Genomic DNA, 22,675 nt, shown 5'->3' with positions numbered 1-22,675 from the left:
TTTACTCAATTTTCTAATCATGTAATGATACCTATCATATAGGGTTAACTGAGAACCATGTTCATAGTAAGTTTTAAACATACATATTATGTTTGAATATATATAACAAAATCCTTAGTTCTTTTCTGTTTTTACTAAACTAAAAGTGGCATTCTAAATTTTGAAAACATCAATGATATTTTGCATACTTTAAATTAGTAATAATCAATACTGATTCCTTTCCATATTGCGCTCACTAGCAGTTTTAAAGATTCTCCCTTTGCTTAAATTTTAGTGAGATTTTTAGAATTCATTTTGCTTTGTTGTGGATATTTTTAAAAATCGAGGGCCATTTTATTCAGTGACTGGTCATCTCACTATTTAAAATCATTGTGGTTTTATTGCTCTCCAAGTACTACAAACTAGAATATGAATTTCTAAAGGCAGGGATTGTATCACTTTTGTTTGACATTATACACCCAGTAACCTAGTGTAGTACTTGGTGAATAGCAGGCCTTTGTTTTTATAATATTCTCTTTACCTTCATCCCTCAGTCAACTTATTTTTACATTGTTTCATATGTAATGGAATCTTGAGGACTGCTGAAAAGTGCTACATAAGCAAAATTTATTTTGGTAGAAATAAAGGTGGGGAATATGATTACTGAAGGAACACTGTGGTATTTATTGTCATCTTTCTCACACACACACACACACACACACACACACACACACACACACACACTTTTTTTTTTTTTTTTGAGACACGGAGTTTTTTCCATCCAAGTACTAACCAGCCCGACCCTGCCTAGATTCGGAGATGAGATGAGATCAGGTCATTTAGGGTGTTATGGCTGTAGACAGAGATAGGGTCTCTCTCTGTTTCCCAACTTGGCCTTGAACTTCTAGGCTCAAGAAATTCTTTCACTTTAGCCTCTCAAGTAATGAGGACTACAGGTATGTGCCACCATGCCCAGATCTCTGATATTTTTAATAAATTTTTAAGTGCCTGTCCTTTCCTCAATGTGTTATGAGAAATTTCAGGATGGAGCATTGTGCTATGTTACTCTGTCTTTACTCTATCTTGCATTTCCTATATTACCTTGCAATCCTTAGTATTTAATATATGTTTATAAAATTTAATTTGAGTTTTTTTGTTTTTAATTAAACTTTTCAAAGAAAAGTATAAATATTGTAATTTTAGAATAAAAACATGACTATTTTTGCCAACATACTTTTGATTCCTTTTTAAAAAGCAATTTAAAAATAATTACCCAATGAAATATAAACTTTTCAAATTTAATATTCATAAATGTTATAATGTCATAAATTTTTAAAACTTTTGAAAAAACATATGCTTTAACATTTTTTGAGCATCATGTTATGAATGACTTACAGTTAAATGATGATTTTTAAGTTAAACTATGATTAGTGGTAAAATAATAAAACACATAATTTAATTTTGCTTTGCTGCTTTTTGTTCAATGTGAATGAAATGGCATGTGTATAAAGGCTCCAAACATTAAATATTTTTATCTTTCCAGTTTTAAGTTCCTATAGTAGTGTAATTATTTTTATTTATGAAATTAACTTTAAATAATACAATGTATGGTTATAATAATGTTATGCAATAATTTCATTGCTAATGCTAGAAATAACGTCAATAATGAAATTTATTGTTGAATCAAATAAATTATAATTTCCTCTCAATCTTGGAGTTCACTAGCATGTTTTATGAAAAAGCAAGTAGGAAAGTATTATTTTTGAAAGTAAATTAAAAATGAGTTTGAAACTGAGAAAGCATAAAACAGAAAAGTCATATGAAAGAAATGTTTGTTGACTTTATATAAAGGCAATCATGGTGATACAATTTCATTAATGCACAATACATAGATATGAATATTTCTAAATATTTTCCAAAACCAGCTTAAAATTGTTGCCTACACTTGTTACTTCACTTAACCATTTGAGGAAATATTGCATTTAACACTTTCACCCTTGGATCTAAAATTACTGCAATGACTTCCAGAATGACAAATTATTTCTTAATTTCCACTTGTATTGCTAACATTTTCTTTATGTTTATTTTCCTTGTTACATTTAGTAGAAGACAATTCAAAATAGATGCATTTATTTTTGGAAATTTTGTTTTTTTTTAAATTTTGAGATTGCAAAGTTGATAGTTCTGTTTTTATTTCATTGTTATAATTTTGAGAATAATTCTCAAATAGAACTTTTTCTTTTAAGACTCATGGCCTAAAATAAATGCAATGACTATAAAATAAATATATACTGAAAGAGTTATTTTATGTAATGCTTTGAAGCTAGTACAGCAAACATTTTATAAAAATTATAATTATTTTGTAAGCTAATACTCAAATAATGTTTTTGATTTATTGTTTACCTTTCTCTAAGCATTTATTGTTAAGAAAAGAGATGTATTCTTCCTAAAGTTATTTCCCTAACAAACTCACTGTTAAGAGGGGTATTGATTGTCAGTATGTTCACTATTTATTTTTAAAATTGACAGCTCTTTATAAATGTTTTGTGTATAAAATTAAAAATAGCAATTTTCTAATTTTTAATCATTTTTTAATTCACAACAGTAAATGCACATTTTGATTGAATGATAGAATTTCCACATCTCATACACACAAGGGAATTTTTCTTAAAGTTATTTCTGCAATGCCTGCCTATACTTGAAATGACTATTCGGATATTAATTATAAATCCTAATGACGTATGTGCCAGTTATCAATTTATTGCCTGTCAGCTCCAAAATTCACTCTTTAATACATGTTCTTTAAATGAGCCAAATTCCTTTTAAGAATTTCTCCTTTACAATGATCATGACATTGTCTTTTCTCAGTAGAGCGTGCTGAAGGGACATTGCATGACAGTCTTTCCTGATTCTGGTTGCTACATGGTGTTTTAGCCGTGTGGGTGGAAAGACACATGGTGGTGTGCATCTGCAGCCATTCATCCAGAATGTACAGACCCTTAGCCACCTCACAGCCCTGGTCTGTCCTGGTGATACTTTCCTGCAGCCCTTTCACCGTAGACACCACAGGGCAAAGCCCTCTTGCCCAAACTAACACCCCTATTCCTTCTTTTACTTATTCCCACCCAGGTTTGTTTCTCATGGTCATCCTTATGCTATGATTCTCCCAACATGGACACTCTGTGCTTTAGACTTCTAATCACGCCAGGTCTCCTGTTCCCTTTGTATCAAGTCCTCTAGCTGTGGTTAGCCTGTGCCCCAGCCCTCTGCCTGTCTTTATTACCTGGCTCCTGACAGTGGCTCACCTCATGGGCTCTGTAAACTGTAAGCTCTTTCTACCTCCATTCCTCTACAGGCTCACATGCCTGGCTGTTCTCTCCTATGTCTCACCTGTGTCTCCTCTGTGCCCCTCCTGCACTCCAAAAGGATGCTTACTGCTTGCCCACCAACTACAGACCAGCTCTGGACTGGGCAAACCAACAAACTTCTTTGTCATCTTTCTCCAAATATGTTTTAATTCCAACCTTAGGAAGTTTATCTATTGTTGGGTAATATGTCTTAGCTCTAGGGCATGACATAGAGTTTTCTTATATCCTAGAGTTACTCTTTTATCATAGATTAGTAATTCTTTATATTAAACTTTTTCTGTTTAAACCCTTTTGTGCTTTCAGTCATACCTGATTGACTTGACACTGATATAGCATGCCTTGTTTTTATTAGCGTTAGGATCTCATGGCAACTTCCTTGATCCCAGGTACCAGAAATAATGCCAACATTCAGTTTATTTACTTTTCCAAAGTTGACTAATAGAGTTTACCTCAAAACCAAAGCTGAAGCTCAGCTTTAGGGCATTTCTACTATTAGCTTTCAACTTCCAAGTTTATATATCCAGCCTGCATTTCTTTCTTGAACTCCAAACATGTATATCCAAATGCCTATTAACCATTTTTATTTGGGTGGTTGATAGACATTTCAAAAACACATCAAAACACAAAAAGAAAAATATTTGTCTAAAACCCGGTGGACAAGTAGGTGCCTGACCCAACCTACTTCTCTCTCCGATATCCTTATCTCTGTTCCATCTCATAAAGGCAATTTCATTCTCATATTCCTTCATCTTTGGTTCTTCTGGTACTTTAAATCACAAATCCAATTCATCAGTGGGTCCTGTGGTCTCTATATTCAAAGTACATCCAAATTCTAAAGAGCTCTAGGCACTTTTACTTTTAGCACTTTAGTCTAAAAATGTTAACTGACTCTTTACAAGCTAACTGGTTTATATACTTCCTCTCTTGCCTCAACAGTTTATTCTCTGTTAAATCTGCTCAAAACCCCCAACAGCATCCATTCGTATTTAGATTAAAAAAACAAACGAAACGTATACGGGTCTGTAAGAACCTGAGTATCTGACCCCACTGCTTCTCTGAATTCATTTTCTTTTTTTCTCTCTCTTGCTCAGTGACGCTTTCTTAACCTCTATTGAGTTTTGATCAGTTTTGTTTTCTCAAAACTGGTAGATTGTTAGGAAAAAAGCCAAGTCAAACACTAATTCCTTTATGGATTTGTTGCAAGTATAATGTGGAAAAACTGATTAACACATTGTTCAAATGCTCATTAAGTAAACCTGTCTCCTAATTTAGAGGAAAAAACAGATACTTGTTTTTATGGAAAATTGCCTACAAAATTGCAATTTATAAATTCTAAATTGAGTAACAATCTATATAGAAACATAAGTTATGTAGTTTTATTTCTTTCCTTCCCTTTGTAATTAAGTATAGCAAATAGTGTAAGATTTAAACTCTAATAGAAGTGAGTTAAGCATATTGTTGTGTTTAATTGTCAGAGGTACTCAGACTCTTCTAAATTATTATATTCAGACTCTCCTAAGTTATCGTTTCATGCCCAGTGAAATAGATTTTGTTGAGTATAAATGGTAAAACCTCAAAGAAATCAACTAGGAGGAGGAAAGATAAAATCAAACTTTCCCTGGTTCAGTTACCACACTTCTTTGTGAAGTTGTTATAAATATAAAATGGAAGAGCTGATTAAAAGGACACATTGTATTTGGAATTTCGTCAAGATTTTGGTAGAAGAAAATAACAAACTTAATTAGTAATGGAATAAATGCTATAAATCTTCTTTTTCAAATGATCAACAACTGAGTTTCATTTGCCTTTTAGGTTATAAAGTCACTTCTACATTTGAGGCCAAAATGTTTTCTTCAGAGTCTTCAAAAATGTTTTACAATTACTCATGATTGTATTCAATATTTTGAAATTTCAGACATGATGCTGGAATCTTGTTCAAATTATAAAAGTATGAATTCTTTTTGTTATTTTATTTTATTTTATTTTATTTTATTTTTTTGAGTTGGAGTCTCACTCTGTCGCCCAGACTGGAGAGCAGTGGCAGCTCCCGACCTGCTGGGCTCTGGGGATCCTTCCGCCTCAACCTTCCAAGTAGCTGGAACCACAGGCGCGCGCTACCACACTCGGCTAATTTTTTGATTTATCGTAGAGATGAGGTCTCGCCAAGTTGCCCAGGCAGGTCTCAAACCCGCGGGCTCAGGAAATTCACTCACCTCAACCTCCCAAAACGCAGGATTACAGGCTGAGACACCAAACCTGGCTTCTTTTTGTTACTTTAAATATATTATTGAAATTTAATAAATATTTACTTATTTGGTGGTTGCATACTACCTGCTTGAGAGAAGAAATTACAGTGGATGATAATATTCAGTATTTTATATTTTATGGTATCTAGAAATTAAATATAACAAAATTAATTAGAAGAGATAGAAGAAAGAGATATTGGCAGCTAGGATTTTGTATGTTAATTAAGATGACATTGAATTTATTTGTTTAGCAAAAACAAATACCAATGGAAAGTTATTAAATATTTTTTATTTTTCTAATAAAAGCAAACATGAAAATTCTTCTGGATATGTGATTCATTAATTTGTAATTAAAAAGTGGCTCATCTTGATATTAAAATTCTTTTTATGAATCCTGAATTGGATGTTAAAATTAAAATTACTCAACTATCTTATTAGTTGTCATGCTGAGGTCTACAAATACACATAGACTAATGAGAATTCATAAGTAGAAATCACTTCCTGCTCACAGAAAATGGAGGATCACTTTATAAATCTTTGTGTACTCATTAGTAAGACTTTTATTTTTGAATAATATTGGAGATCAAAGGGATTTTATGTTTGTTGTCTCTGTTTTCTTTTATTTCAAATATTTAATCTAAATCTTTGGAAATGTTATAAGTTTATCAATTTTTCACTCCTATATCTAACCTGAGACTTAATTTTGAAAGCATATGATTTCCTTAAAAGAAGTCCTTTCCTCTCTCTGCCAATTACTATTCTTAATGGTTGAACAAGAACAGAATGGTGGAAGAAAACCAAGACATTATGAAAAATGAGTCTATGAACTTGTATAAAGGTGAGATTGAGCCTTCTGTATTTTGGTATAAATTTTGTATTTTGCTTACAGGTTACACAGTCTATCAACCCAAACAATATTTGAATCCTTTAAAGATCCTTTAACTAATAATTAACTAAATGCAGTGGACCATCTGAACCTCTCAGTAGCCTCTCAAGTATCCTAAAATTGACAATTGACAATTTCATCTTTGACCACCTCTATAGTTTATAAAGTTCTTTTGAATATTGAGCTGAAATAAGTTCACCTAAAGCTTCCAGTTATTGGATATAATCTAACCTGCTAGGAATACTCAGAACAGTTATCTTATTCTTATATTTTCCCATTCATTAAATATGTAAACAGTATACAATATATCTTCACATCTTTTCTTTGACAAATAAAACATCTTAGTTCCTTTAACTACTCTTAATATGAAATTGTTTCAAAGTTGTTGATCAGGTTATCTGAATAATTGTGAGTTTTCATTAGGCTTTGTGGCAGTAATAAAAAAAAATCCCATAATCTTATTAGTTACAAAAATTAAGATTTATTCTCACTCACATAACAGATCTGTTATTGGTTTGTTGAAGTTCTTCTCCATATATCTTCATTTTAGTGCTTAGATTGAAGGAGCAGTTCCTAACTAATGTCAATCTCTTAATAGAAGGAAAAAGTGCAAAATTTGCTAAAAAATGGCATATACAATTTTTATACATGTTTTTAAGCTAAAACAAATCACACATCCAAATCTATCATAATGGGGTAGGAAAGCATAAACCCGCCACTGATATGCACTGCACATCAGACAGCAAAGACCAGGGATCAAGCTTTTTATAGCAAGGACAGCAAATAGGAATGATAATACTATCTTGAGCAGCCTTAAAATGTCCTATCTTTCTTGGTTTTTCACTTAAAGTGCAGTTTCTGGAATTGAACAGTACATCAGGAGTGTTAGGAATTGTTTGGAATAGAATATACTTATTACTGTTTTTTCTAAATTCTACATTATTAATTCAGTCCAACATTGTAACATCTCTTCAGTAATCATATTGAATACATCTTTGTTATTGATCATGGCTAGTCCTCATGACCATTCTAAAAAAATATTCCTGCATTATATACCATGTTAGCCACATCCTCTGTGCTTAGTCAGTTGAACACAAATATAGTATACCAATTGAGAATAATAATAGAGTATTGGCATTTAAAATATTAAAATTAAGTTTGAGACTGTGACAGGGCTCTGCATAGTCATACTTGATGGAGGAGATTCTAGTACCCTTTGGTCTGGATGCAGTTATATCTAAGATGCAAAGAAAAAAGAGAAAGCAAGATAAGTCCAAATACTTTTTCAATATCATGTCCTTGGTCCTTGGTTAATGAGACTCCATGGAATTTTGCTTTTGCCCACCATATGAATCAAATAACATACGTTTTATTTTGTGGGGAGGAAGGGGAGAGGGGAGAGTGAAAAACCAGAAACATTTATTACTATTTTAGTAAAAATCCTTTCATCAATTTTTTAGACTACACATACTTTTAATTACACCTACCCTTTTCATATAAAATTGTTTCTTTGGTTTTAACTGCTGGACGTAAAATTTATCCCTGCTATATTTTTTTCATAGTTTATCTCTCTAGTCTGCAAAAGCTGTATTTTGGGAACTAATTCTCTTATCCAACATGTTGTCTATCTTTCCAGCCTTCTATTCTTCAGCCTTTAGAAGAACAATTATTTATGCTGCATTTGCTTTGTGCAAGGCACTATGCTGAGGATATCAGATATAATCATGTGAAAAATTCATATGGCCCCTAACTTAATGCATACTGTAGTCTAAATGGGGAGATAATCAGATATTACAAAAATGTTCTATAATTGCAAACTGAATTAAAAGCTATGAATAAAAAATTAAGTGTGTCATGAGAGTGTATAAGAGGGAGTCTGTTCTCGTCTTGCGGATAGGGTGGGCCATACTGGGTAAATGCCATTTGAGCTGATGTCTATAAAACTGTGTGTGCGCGTGTGTGTGTGGGGAGAGAGAGAGAGAGAGAGAGAGAGAGAGAGAGAGAGAGAGAGAGAGAGAGGAGAGAGGAGAGAGGAGAGAGAGAGAGGTGTTGTGGAGGTTGGATTTGAAGAATGATCAATGATCAGTGCCCTAGGATTTGAAGAATGATCAATGATCAGTGCCCTACTATGTCCTATGATTCTGGGGATGGCACATTCAAATAACAAAAAAGGGCAAGTACAACTAAAAAATGGAAAGTATGGAAAGGTGATGCAAGATGAGATTGAGAAATGGATTTGGGCCAAATTATGTAGGTCTTTAGGACTGTATTAAGGATGCTTTACCTTAGTCATTATGCAATAAAAAATGTGACTTTGGTATCATTTTAGAGATTAAAAATGTTGAACACAATGGTGGTAAGAAAAAAACCAGTAGAAATGTCCATACTGATTGATATTGATAGGTAATAAGTAACATTTGCATAATATGATATGTAATGAATTCCCTATCTTGGTTGGGTGGTCATGGGTTCACCCCATGGGGTAAGAGTTTGAAGAGAGAGTGCCTGTCTCTAGAATGCCAGAAATGCCTGTGTTAGGGAAATAAGGCCCCAGAATGAATTTTGAACTTGTGTTCACTAAGCCAAAAAAAGCAGAAATCAAATAGGTCTACAGAAATATTAATTCCCAAGGATATTAAAAACAATAACAACAACAAAAAACTGAGGGCTGAAGGTTGAGTGTAACCTAGCTTTTTCTGAGTAGGTGTGTTTTTGTCTGGGCTGATTCCTATGTGAGAAATCCAACATGGTACATGGGGTAGTCAGCTGTCAAGTAAGCATATCAGATAAAAAATTTCTACCTTTTGTGCATTGGTATAATGCACAAAAGGTGGAATGGTATTAAATGCCTTGCTAAAGTCTAGAAAAGTTATATTTATGGCACATTATTTCTCAGAATAGCAAACTGATGAGTACTGCTCTCTTGTTTATAGAATCTACCCTATTTCAATTAAAAAATTAGAAACTACATAACCATTTTGGTCTTCTCATGCCTCTCACATTCTTTATATTTCCTCATAGATACTAGTAATGCTTCCATAATCTAAATTTTAACTTGCCTCACTTTCCTTGGCTATAATCTATCCAATCTAGTAGATTTGTATTTCTTAAACATTATTTCCCTTATTATCAACCTTTTTTTTTTTACCCCTTTAAAATATCCAAAATATATCAAGCAGAGAAAAGAAAACCAGGACAGAGTTGGAGCCATGTATCACCATGTTTAAGTGATAATACACTATCAATAAGTCACTGGATGTAAATCATGCATCTATTTTTCTCAGGTATTTTAAAATTGTTTTTATTGTAAATAAAACTTTAAAAAACTTGAATGTGCAATTCATTTGAGGTTTAACCTTCCTGATTTAATTGTTTTGTATGGGAGAGCATATAACATTGTTTATCCAAAAGGCCTTTGAGAGTGAAAGGTACTCTGTTAATGATGCCCAGAAACCAGGTATCAAATAAGACTGTCCTGGTCATACTGGAACATTCGGTCAACCTACCTGTAGGTTCTATATATTTTTTTGTAAGTTATGTGTTATTTCTCATAAAGATTCAGACTGAAATCAAGTAAACTAAATAGGTTGACTGAATTGATATTTAAATATACTTACAAGCTTTAATTTAAAATTTGTTCTTTCTGTTGAATTCAAATTATCTCATGTTTTGTAGATTCTAATTTATCTTTGTATGTAAAGTTATTGGTTTCTTGTTTTTTAGAATCCAAAGTCCAAGAAGGTTAGGGAAACATTTTAAAATTGATTGCTTATCACCCATATGCTACACAAGTACCTAATGCTTTATAGGTAACTATATGCTGTCCTTTATTTCATATGTGAGGTAGATGGAGGGCTCTTTTAGTTTTCTAGTAAAGATTTGTGTCCAAAAATATAACATAGATTATTATATTCTGAAGGTCAAATTGAGAGAACATTAAGCATGATTTAATTAGGAAGCTTTGAATATCAGAGAAAGGAGAAAGTAACATTTATGCAAAAACTATAATTCGTTATTGCTGTTTTGTAGCCATGTATTTCTAGGAATTATATCTTTTCATAATCTGACAATGATGGTTAAGGAAATGAAATATTTCACAAGAAATTGATGAGTTCTTGAATGATTTATTTAGTTTTTTGCCTTGAATTATATTTTTGTTGTTGTTTTCTCTTTCAAATACTTGGATTTAATGTGAAATACTTTTCAAGTAGGAGAGAGGCAATAGCTTTGATTTTCTTTTCCATTGCTGTTGTAAAATAAAAGATTTTCTCTGTATACGTTTTCCCCCGAGGCATTTTTAGCTATATGTGCCCCATAATTGAAATAAGTGTGCATATTTGTTAATGGTATGCACATCTATAAGGCAAATGGGATTCCTTTTCATAAGAAGAAAGTTCCTGTTAGGTTAAAAGCTCTCATTCTTTTTGCTGTCTCCATTCACATTTTCCTGTTCCTTCTGTTATCGGCTGCTAGTTGTGTTGGCAGAACAAGTCTGAGTTTAATGTTCCCATAAAGATTGGTCACTGGGGAACAGCACAGAATGTGCCTTATCTCAAAAGACAAATGTGTTAATCCTACCCTAATAAGAAGGGGAAAGATAAATCTGACAGAATGAAAAGAAGGGAAATGAGTCATTTTGCTTCTTTGGGGTTATATCTTTGGGAATATATATTTCTTTCAAAATAAGAAAAAGTAAGGAAACCTTGTCACCTCTAAAAATGTTGTTAGACATTAGTTACACAGAATATAAATTTAAATATGTCTTTTAAATCTCAAAAAAATTGAAAGTATAATCTTTTTTCTTTTTTTTCTAAAAACTCAAGGACACTGAACTGACAGATTTTTGTTGTTGTTGTTCTGGTACATTTAGTCTTTGTCATAGTGACTAGTCTATATTTTAGTTGTGTATTTTGTATTTAAATTGTGTGTTTGCCTAAACAGAACTTAAAATAGCCATACATATGAAGTAAGCACTTATTTCACTTAGTAGTAAATTAGCAAAAAAATGAAGTGACTGAAAATTGTTGCTAAGTGATCTGGAATACTTAAAAGAAGTTTCAGGAAGATAAAAGCCTCAAGGCACTATGTAAATTAAAAGGAAAAAATACCATAATTTCCATTTCTTCAGAAAGAGATTTATCTTGTTCTTTCTTAATTAGAGGGCAAAAGTCCTCTATTTTTATCACTCCCCCACTGAATATGGTAGTCAGAATAGTGGCTCCCCCAAAATATCTACTTCTTAATTCTCAGAACTTGTAAATTTCTTATGCTACATGGTGCATTGGTTTCCTTGAGCTGCCATAATGAAGTACCACAAACTGGGTGGCTTAAATCAACATAAATTCATCGTCTCACAGTTCTGGAGGCAAGAAGTCCTCAGACAAGTTGTTGGCAAGTCCTTGCTCTCCCTGAAGCCTGCCAGGGGAGAATCTTTGCTTCTAGTTTTTGGTGTTCGTTGGTTATCTTTGGCTTTCTTGGCTTGTAGATGCATCACTCCAATCTCTGCTTCCATCATCACATGGCCATCCTCCCTCTGTGTGTTTCTGTCTTCCTCTCTTCATGTCTTCTTTTGTTATAAGAACACCAATAATATTGGATTAAGGGCCCTTCTTATGCCCTATAAGTTCATCTCAACTAATTATATCTGCACAACCCTATTTTCAAATAAGGTCATATTCTGAAGTAATGTGAATTACAACCTCAAGGTAACTTTTTTGGGGACATAATTCAACCTGTAATACAAGGCAAGAGATAATTAAAGGTTGCGGATTGCTAATTGGCTATTAGATAGGGAAATTACCTTGAACTACTGGAGTGGGTTTGATTTAATCACATGGGCTTTTAAAACTGAAAAGGAAAGTAGTAGACTCTGAGCCAGAGTGATGCACTGTAAGAAAGACTCAACCTGTTATTGCTGATTTTGATGATTGAAAGGGGTCATGCACCCAGGAACTTGGGCGACCTCTAGAATCTGAAAAAGGCAAGAAAGTGGATTCTTTCCTAGAGCCTCCAGGAAGGAATGCAGCCCTGTTGATACCTCAGTTTTAGCTTAGTAAGATCCATTTTGATTTCTGACCTCCAAAACTGTAAGATAACAAGTTTGTGCTGTTTTAAGCCAGGATACTTATATTTGTGGTAGTTTGTTTCAGCAGCAAAGGGAAATGAACACACTGACTCTTGCTAAGAGGCATACACATAGAGAGTAAGGATCTAGTTTAGAGTATCTTCCCTTCCAACATGACCTTTAGATACTTACTATTATTTTTTCTTTCTGATTCTCTTCTGTTTCCATTCCTAACTTATTAACCATAGAACTGTTGACTTGCAGGATTGGAAGGAATGTTAAAGACTATATAGTTCAACCACTGTTTCAAATCTATGTCCTCTCTACATAATCCTTGAGAGATTACCATATTTCAACAACTGTACTGTATAAAATGAAATTTACATTCTCCTGAGGATTACATGTACTCAGATATGATATGCCTTGGCTCATTTACTTAGCAGGGTAGAGGTATTTATAGCACCTTGGTTCATTTATTCAAAAATTTATTGAACATATACCCAGAGCTAAGTTCTGGGAAGTGTATGGAACGTAGGGTGGGTATATAAAACCCAAGCCATAGTTCCTGTCCTTGAGTTCCTAGTCCAGTGGGGAATCTGAACTTCAGCGGCTAGGTTTTTATTGTGGTAATTTTGATAATAAAATACATTGTGAAAAAAAAGATGTAGGAGTAAGTAATTCTACTTAGATGCATGAAAATCGACAGATGAGCATGAAAGTATGAAATAACTGACATGTTTGAAGGATAGCAAGTAATATAATGTGACAAGTGGTAGTGGGAGTGGCAGAAGATAATACTATAATTATATTGGATTAAATCATGAGTAATCTTGGTGTTCCATCAGAGACTGTAAATTAGAAAGTGATACAATCAGATTTATACTTGAGAAAATTGTATGCTAGTGGTAAGAATGAATTGGAAAGAGAAAAAGTAGAAGAAGATTGACTATTTAGAGACTCTTGGAATAGTTCAGTTGTCTTTAATTCCTAGAGTGTCTGGCATCTTCAAAACTCTCTGGCTAACTATGTAGATATAAAGGAATCTTGAATTCTTTTTTGGGAGTTCACCTTTAGATGCTATCTGGAACTCCAGCAAGCAGATATGTTTTTAGTCCTCTTAAGTGTTGTTATATTTTCTTATAAGTACCTGATTTTTTCTAGTTTTATGTAAATTGCCCAAATAGTAACTACCTGGGAATTTCTAAATTCTCCAACCTTCCTTTCCATGTACATTGAAAAATCCAGCTTCTTGTTTCCTGACTATGCAATATTGTTGAAGATGCTTATGGTTTACAGTCCTTCTGACCACCTCTTGTTTTAATTTCTTCTTTCTGCTCAATTCTTTATATTTCACCAGCTATATTGTTTTTCCTTCTCTCTATTCTATTAGTCTAAAACATAATCCAACTTTTTTTCTTTAGTTCCCTCAAAGTATCAATTTAGTTAAAAGTAGATGGGAAAGAAAGGGTAACATTATGGAGAACAGTGACAATATGTACCTTTTTCTGAGCTCTGTGCCATGGGAAAGCAGTAAAAGTTAAGGAATTTCCCACTTTTTTGTGTTTGGGGTAAAGACTAATATGACAAAGGACCATCCTGACCCCACATACTCTGACATAACACCAGTCTCCATTTAAAAAAAATAGATTCAGGGAGCACATGTGACTATTTGTTACATGGACATATTGAGCAGTGGTGGGGACTGGGTCTCAGGTGGCCCAATCCTCATTTAGTGAACATTGTACCAATAGGTAATTTCTGAACCCCAAATCCTTTCCCCACTTCCCTCCTTATTAGGGTCCACAATGTCTATTACTTCCATCTTTGTGACTATTTAGCTCCTGCATGTGAGTGAGAATATGTGGTGTATGGTTTTCTGTTTCTACCCTGTAAAGCCTATGACCCTTTATCTGCCTCTGTAAAGCCTATGACCCCTTTCTTTTCTTTCAGACTTTTCTAATAACATAATCTCTGCAATAGCTTTAATAAACTATCTCCTTACTTATCCAGTGCATTTTGCCTTTCTTATCAGCAAACAATGTAAAAGTAAACACAGTACTATGTATCCTTTTTTTAGAAGTCTTTTGCAGTGGCCTTCCCTGGCACATTTCTTATTCCCAGCTTCCTGCCATCTTGCAAAATTCTTTTTCTGTTTTCCATCTAAAATTTCCCTGTCTCTTTAACATATTGGGTTATTTACCCAATAACCAATGCATTAAATGTCTGAAACTCCAGAACAAAATGAAACCAAATGTCTGTCATTTTCTTTGTTTCTTTATTTCCCCACAACAACACTAGCTGGTACTCTGATGCCAACAGGTTGTCATTTTCCAACAGATAAGTTTATCTCCCCCCACCTCCCCTTCCTCCCTTTTTGCACTTTCTTTGCAGATCACCTTCAAGGTCCTCTCTATTCTCACACAAGTAGCTTATCAAGATGATTTGATAAACAAAAATAGTTATATCCTGAAATATCTGTCACTACTTCTTAATATGCCATTTTTCATTCTCATTAAAAAAACTGAAGACCAGTAGTAATTCAGAACCCCTAGAGCCTAGACTGGCACCTTCAAATTATGTATGAAAATAATAACCATAATTTTAATTAAAATTATTTTACAGTTGTAAAAGTATTTTCAGCTTATCTCATTTCGCAACATTTACCAACAACTTTGGGAAACAGATATTTTCTTCATTGAAGATGATTAAGTATTAAAGAACTTAAGTGTCTTGCTCTTAATTTTATATGGTAAATTGGGGCTAGTATAAGAGCAATGATATAGTCACAGATTTTAACCTCAGAATTTATTCAAGTTGCTGACCTCTGTCTACAGCTCTATTAAATATGCACAAGCAATGATAAGGAAAACATATACTATATAGAAAAAGGGTGAATCCACTGACCATTAGTAATACATACATACATTTGTTTGGAAAGTAATGAGGTTTTTTTTTTTCATCTTTTAAGTAAATATTTATTATGCATCACATTTGCCAAGCATAATGTGAACTGGACAGGCATAAGGTTCTTCAGCCAGGACACTGCAGTAAAGGAGATGATGTAAAACATACAAATAACTACACCATCACAATTGAGCCAAGTGCTACCAAAGAAACAGACTGCCTGAAAGGGATTTCAGAGATGGAGTTATTTAATTGGGGCTCCCATAGAAACAGATCCTAAGGCGAGCCTCCAACCACAGTGGTATATTTGGAGGTACAGGCCCTCTGGTGGGAGAAGTAAGACTGGAAAGGGAAGGCAACCAATGAAAGGACCCTACTTAAGGAGGCATGATGGGAACTGAGTCACACAAGAGAAAGGAAGAGAATGATGCCAAATTCGAGTTCTGGAATTATCTTGCAGAAGGAACTTGCAGCACTCACCCATGGAAGACTCTACCCAAGGGGGGTCAGTTCCCCAGCACTTTGGGACCCATGGCACACACTGGCAGATCAACTTTCCATGATTCTGGAAGCTATTGGTGCAATGAAATGGTTAAGGTTCCAGGAGTATGAGTCATGCACTGCCAGCATGGGCTACAGGGCATAATCTTATTGCATGAGCACTAAGATGGTTTAGATAAAATAGATTTGTATTGTTTTAAATTTTATTTCATTATAGGAATATGGGGTAAAAGTGAGCATCAGCTATATAAGTAGGTTGCATACAGGTGAAGTTTGGGATTCCAACTGGCTCTCACTCCTCCTGGTAATGAACTAAGTACCCTTTGTGTTGTCATGTGCTCATCCCTGTGCTCCCTCCCTCCCTCTCCTAGAAGTGCCCAGTGACTGCTGATCTCTCTCTTGTGTTAATGTGATTAATGCTCAAGACCCACTATGAGTGACAACATGCAATATTCAGTTCTTTGTTTCTGTGATAGTTCACTTAGTTTGACGGTCTCCAACTCCATACAATTTGCTGTGAAATTCATGATTTTGTTCTTCATGTCTGTGTAATACTCTATCATATATATTATGTATATATATATATATCACATTTCCTTTATTCAGTACATTTTCGATGGGCAATAGGGTTTGTTCCATGTTTTTGCTATTGTGAATAGTGAGGCAATAAATATGCATGTGCAGGTGTATTATTTTGTAGAATGATTTGTGTTCCTCCAGGTATATACCCAGGAGAGGGATTGATTGCTGAATCATATGGAAGGTCAATTTTTAGTTCTTTTAGAAATAATCACACTGCTTTCCATAGTGATTGAACTAACTTGTACTCCTACCAACAGTATAGAAGTTTTCCCTTTTCACTACACCCACACTAGCATCGGTTGTTTTTTGACTTATTAATGATAGCCATCCTTACTGGAGTTAGGTGATATCTCATTGTTCTTTTGACTTGCATTTCTCTGATGATTAGTGAGGCTGAGCATTTTGTCATGTGTCTGTATGTTATCTTTGGAGAAGTGTCTGTTTATGTCCTTTGCCCATTTTTAAATGTTTTTTTTTTCTTCCCCTTGTAGATCCTTGTAGGTCCTGGATGTTAGGCCTTTGCCACATACATAATTTGCAAAAATTTTACCCATTCTGTGGGTTTTCTCTTTACTCTCTTGATACTTTCTTTTGTTGTGCAAAAGCTTTTCAGTTTGATGAGGCCCCCCTTGACTATCTTAGCTTTTATGGCATTTTCTTTTGGGGACTTAGTCAAGAATTCATGGCCTAGTCCAATGTGCATAATGGTGTTTTCTACATTCTCTTCTAGAATGCTTATAGTTTAATGTTTTACATATAGGTCTTTGATCTATTTTGAGTTGATGTTGATATGATGATAGGTATGCTTCAATTTCATTCTTCTGCATGTGGACAGCCAGTTTTCCCAAGCACCATTTGCTAAATATGGTCTCCTTTCCCCAATGCTTTTTATTAGTTATTTTGTCAAAGATGAGTTGGTTAAGAGACCATGTTTTTGTTTCCAGAATCTGTCCTATTCCACTGGTCTGTGTGCCTGTTCTTGTACCAATACCAGGCTGTTTTGGTTGCTGTAGCCTTGTAGTAAAGTTTAAAGTCTGGAAGTGTGATACCTCCTACTTTGTTCCTTTTGCTAAGAATTGTTTTGGCTATTCATACTCTTTTCTGTTTCCATATGAATTTCTGTATTGCCCAAATCTGAAAAAAATGATGTTGGTAATTTGATGGGTATTGCATTGAATCTTAGATTGTCTTAGGCAGGATAGATATCTTGACAATATTGATACTTCCAATCCATGAGCTTGGAATGTTTTTCACTTGTTTGTATCATCCTTGATTTCTTTGAGCAGCGTTTTACAGTTCTCATTGTAAAGGTCTTTCATTTCTCTGGTTAGGTAGATGCTGAAGGTATTTCATTTTTTGTGTGGCTATTGTGAATGGGATTGTGCTTTTTATTTTGTTTTGAACCTGCTTGTTGCTGGTACGTAGACATACAACTGTCTTTTCCACATTTATTTTATAACCTGAGACTTTGCCAAAGTCATTTATCAGTGCAAGGAAGTTTTTGACAGGCTCCTTAGGGTTTTCAAGGTATAAAAGCATATCATCTGCAAAGAGGGATAGCTTAACTCTCTCTTTTTCTATTTGGATATCCTTGATCTTCTCTTGCCTGATTGCTCTGACTAGGACTCCAGCACTATGTTGAACAGAAGGGGTGAGAATGGGTATCCTTGTCTTGTTTCTGTTCTTAGGGGGAATACTTCCAACTTCTGCTCATTGAGCAAAATGTTGGCAGTGGATTTACTATAGATGGCTTTTACTGTTTTAAGGAATGTTCCTTTTATGACTAAGTACTCAAGGGTTTTATTAAGAATAAATGCTGGATTTTGTTAAGTGTTTTTTCTGCATCTAATAATATAATTATGTGGTTTTTGGATTTTTATCTGTTAAAGTGCTGTATTATGTTTATGGTCTTGTGAATGTTGAACCAGCCCTGCATCCTAGGAATGAGCCCTACCTGGTCATGATGGGTAAACATTCAGAAGTGTTGTATCCAATTTGCTAGAATCTTGTTGAGAATTTTTGTGTTTATCAGTTAGATTGGCCTGTAATTCTCTTTCCTTGTTGGGTTTTTGCCAGTTTTGATTATCAGTATGATGTTAGCTTTATAAAATGAGTTGAGAAGAATTCCATTGTTCTTGACTGCCTGGAATACATTCAGTAAGACTGATGTCAGCTCCTCCTTGTATATCATTATAGAATTCAGCTGGGAAACCATCTGGTCTGGGGCTCTTTTCAGCAGATGTCTTATGACTGAGTCGATTTCCTGGATTGTTATTGATCTGATTAAAATTTCAATTTCTTCTTGGTTAAGGTTTTGTGATGTCAGAAAGTCCTTCATTTCCTTTAGGTTTTCTAGATTATTTGCATATAGGTATTCATAGTAATCTCTGATAATCTTTTGAATTTCTTCAGAGTTAGTTGTGATGTCTTCTTTTGCATTTCTAATTGTGTTTATTTGGACTTTTTCTCTCTTTGTTGCCAATCTTATTCATGTTTTTCAAAAAAACAACTTTTTACCTTCTTTCTATGCTATTTTTGTCTTCTATGTCATGCAATTGTGATTTTATTCTGGTGCTCTCAATTCTTCTGTTGAAGTTAAGATTTAGATGATCTTGCCTTTCCAGGTCCCCTAGGTGTGACGTTGGGCTGTTTACTTGTGATCTTTCTGTTTTGTTTATGTGTGTGTGCAATGCTATGAATTTTCCTCTTAACATTGCTTGCAAGGCACCCCAGAGATTCTGATAAGGCGTGTCTTTGTTTTCATTTGTTTCCATAGACCTTTTTATTTATGCCTTGATTTTGGTGTTGACCCAAAGGTTGTTCAACAGTATGTTGTTTAGTGTTCATGTATTTGTGTTTTTTGGAGGGATCTTGGTGGTGGTGATATTTATCTTTATTCCACTGTGATTTGAGAAGATGCAGCATATTATTTCAAGCTTCTGAAATTTGTTTTTGCTTGATTTATGTCCCAAAGTGTGATTGACCTTGGAGTACGTCCTATATGCTGATGAGTAGTATGTATACTTGGCAGATGTTGGGTGGAGTGTTTTGTAAATATCTATTACATTTTATAGATATCTATTATTTTGTATATATATATATATATATATATATATATATATATATAGATATACTTTGTAGATATCTATTATTTTGTAGGTATCTATTATTTTGTAGATATCTATTAAAATTCATCAAGTTAAGTTTCTGAGTCTCCTTGTTGGTTTTTTGCCTCAGTGATCTATCTAGAACTATTAGTGGGGTACTTAGGTCTCCAACTATGTTTGTGTGAGAGTCCATATCCTCTCTTAGTTTACTTAGTAATTGTTTTATAAAATCTGATGCTCCTGTGTTAGATGCATATATATTTAAGATGGATATTTCTTGCTGGTGGATTGAGCCTTTTATTATAATGTAGTGTCCTTCAATGTCCTTTTTAACTTTTGATGGTTTGATGTCTGCTTTGTTTGATATTGGAATAGCTATTCTTGCTTTCTTCTGTTTTTCTTTTGCCTGCAAGACTGTTTTCCAGCCCCCAACTTTATGACTATGGTGTCCTTTTCAGTGAGATGAGTTTTCCGGAGGCAGCAGACGGTTGGCCTATGCTTCTTTATGTAGTTTGCTGCTCTATGTCTCTTTAATGGTACATTTAGTCCATTCACATTCAAATTTATTATGAAATGTGAGAATTTCTTACAGTCATAGGGATCTTAGAGGATTGTTTTGTTTCCTTTTTAATTGTGTATTTATATATGTTTCTGTTTTCATTTTTGTGAGTGGTCTGTATGCTCTGTTGACTCTGCTTGCTTGTACTTTTGTGATGGATATGACTATTCTTTTTTTTCCCCTGTGTTCAACATCTTCTTAAGCATCTTCTGAAGGGCTTTCTTGGAGGCAGCATATTCTCTTAGGGATTGAATGTCTAATGGGAAGATGCTCTACTATTTATATGAAAGGAGACTTTATGAATTCAGAGAACTAAGAGATTAGAGTGAATTATAGTGGCTGGAAAAGGATTTATGAAGAGTACAGTATCTGAGTAGAAACCTGAAGGATTTTAGTATTTTAGTAATTCTTGTTAAGGAAACAAGATACATGTCTTGGACTCTGTAATTAGCATACCATATTCCATGGTAATGGTACAGGCTAGGCATAACAAAATGATTAATATTAAATGGCATTGTATCTTAGGGCATGGAAGGTGGTGTGACGCTAATTTGTATAAGGTTGTTAATACTAGTGTGAACAGTTTGGACATTTTCCTCAATGAAGTTGAGTACCAGTGATCTAAAGCAGAGAGATGATATGATACAGTCAATATTTTGGGACAGTTATATGAGTAGCACTATGCAGGGTAGTTTGAAGTAAAATAAAATATTAAACAAAAACTTATTTTTCTCTTCCTAAATCTAACACAACTAGCTCTGTGACTTTGGAGAAGACACTTTAAGCTTCAGATTTCTCATCTGTAAAATTAAGAGGTTGAATGCTTCATTATGATCTAATATTATGAAGTCATCTAAAGGACATATTTTTGATGCACATTTAGGATCTACTGATAATATGCTTATAGTAAATAGTAATTGAAGAAAAAGCATATAAAAATTTCTGTAGAATATTATCTCATTAAAAATAAAACAAAGCTGCTTAAATATATATGGATAATTATTAATATTTTTCACTCTAAAAGGAATGGAAGTAAATGCAACAAAATTATAAGGATTTTATATAAGAAGTTTCTGAAATTATATTTAATATTTTATTCTTTCTAGATAAAATGAAAGTGCTATTTCAAATGAGAAAATATAATAAAAGAATTTTTGTTTTAGATTAAAAGTTGGTATTCTAGAATGTTATAGTATTATTGGCAAGATGAGTTTGGCATTCAAAGTGGGAAGTTGGTAATATGTATTCATAGAAAGATATCTGTGAGAAAATCTCAGGACAATTGGAAGTAATTAGAAGTCCTTAATTAGTAATTAGATGAGGTTTATATCGTATGATTTTTTTTCCCCTTGACTTCTTTTACTGAAGAGGACCTCTGGAGAAATTTTCATTTATTGATCATATCTGACCCATTTCAAATTGATTCTCCTAAATACAATTAGGCTTTGAGTGCTATTTGGCAATTCAATTATATTTATCTATTTGACCTAATAGATACTTTTCACACTGGCTATTCCAAAGTTTTGGCTCTCTCTTTAAGATACTTAATAGCCTACTAAACCTACTAAGTTCTTTTGTTTCTATTTTCATTTATGATAGACATGTCTTAGTAGGGATATACTCAATGTGACCATTAGTCTCCCTCTTGTATTGTTACAATGATTAATGGTGCTTATTTCATTCTGAAAAGTATATCCATTTGGAAAATGAGTGACGTGGTCACCATAACTTAAGGAAACATAGGAAGCTATTTTGTAATTGTGTATAGTTTCCAAGAGCAATTTCAGTGTTGGTGATTCACTAGAAGGATGCCTAGGACCCAGAAAGGGTGTTATACCTACAATTACAGACTTACATGATTACACAATTACTCATTTATTACAACAAAAGGATATAAACTAAAATTAACAAAGGAAAAAGGTGAAAGGGGCAAAGTCTGAGGAATTAGTCACAAGGTCCAAGTGTCCTCTCCCAATGGTGATGCATACATGCACTAATTTCCTAGTAATCATGTGTGATAACAAGGAAGAAATGTTGTTAATCAAGGAGGCTCAGCTGAGCCTAGGTGTTCGGTTTTTATTTGGGATCAGTTACATCTGACAGGTCTTTCTTCAGGATGTGCAGGGTTTGAGCAACCCAGGTCTGCTGAGTTCACACTTTCCTGCATGTGCTTTATATCTGAGAATTCTATTTTCTTATAGCATCTTAAGGTACTTTTATTACTTCATATGTAGGAAAGAAAAGCATTGGTGAATGTTAGTATGATTATCAACAGTCTACAAAGCACCATGCTTAGGGTTTACATCAGTTATTTTATTTCATCTTTACAATAATCCTATCAATGGAGTGTCTCCTACTTTAAGAGATTATCTTGTGTATCTATGTCTAGCTAGTTTCTTCAAAGCCATAAGGCTCATATTTTTCAGGTTCCACCACATCAGGTGGTTGATCAGGTCTTTCTTTAAAATCTCTCCTACCT

This window comes from Carlito syrichta, unplaced genomic scaffold, assembly GCF_000164805.1.
Source record: "Carlito syrichta isolate Samal-C Ts95f unplaced genomic scaffold, Tarsius_syrichta-2.0.1 Scaffold309652, whole genome shotgun sequence".
Classification (NCBI taxonomy): domain Eukaryota; kingdom Metazoa; phylum Chordata; class Mammalia; order Primates; family Tarsiidae; genus Carlito; species Carlito syrichta.
This window is presented reverse-complemented; position numbering follows the sequence as displayed.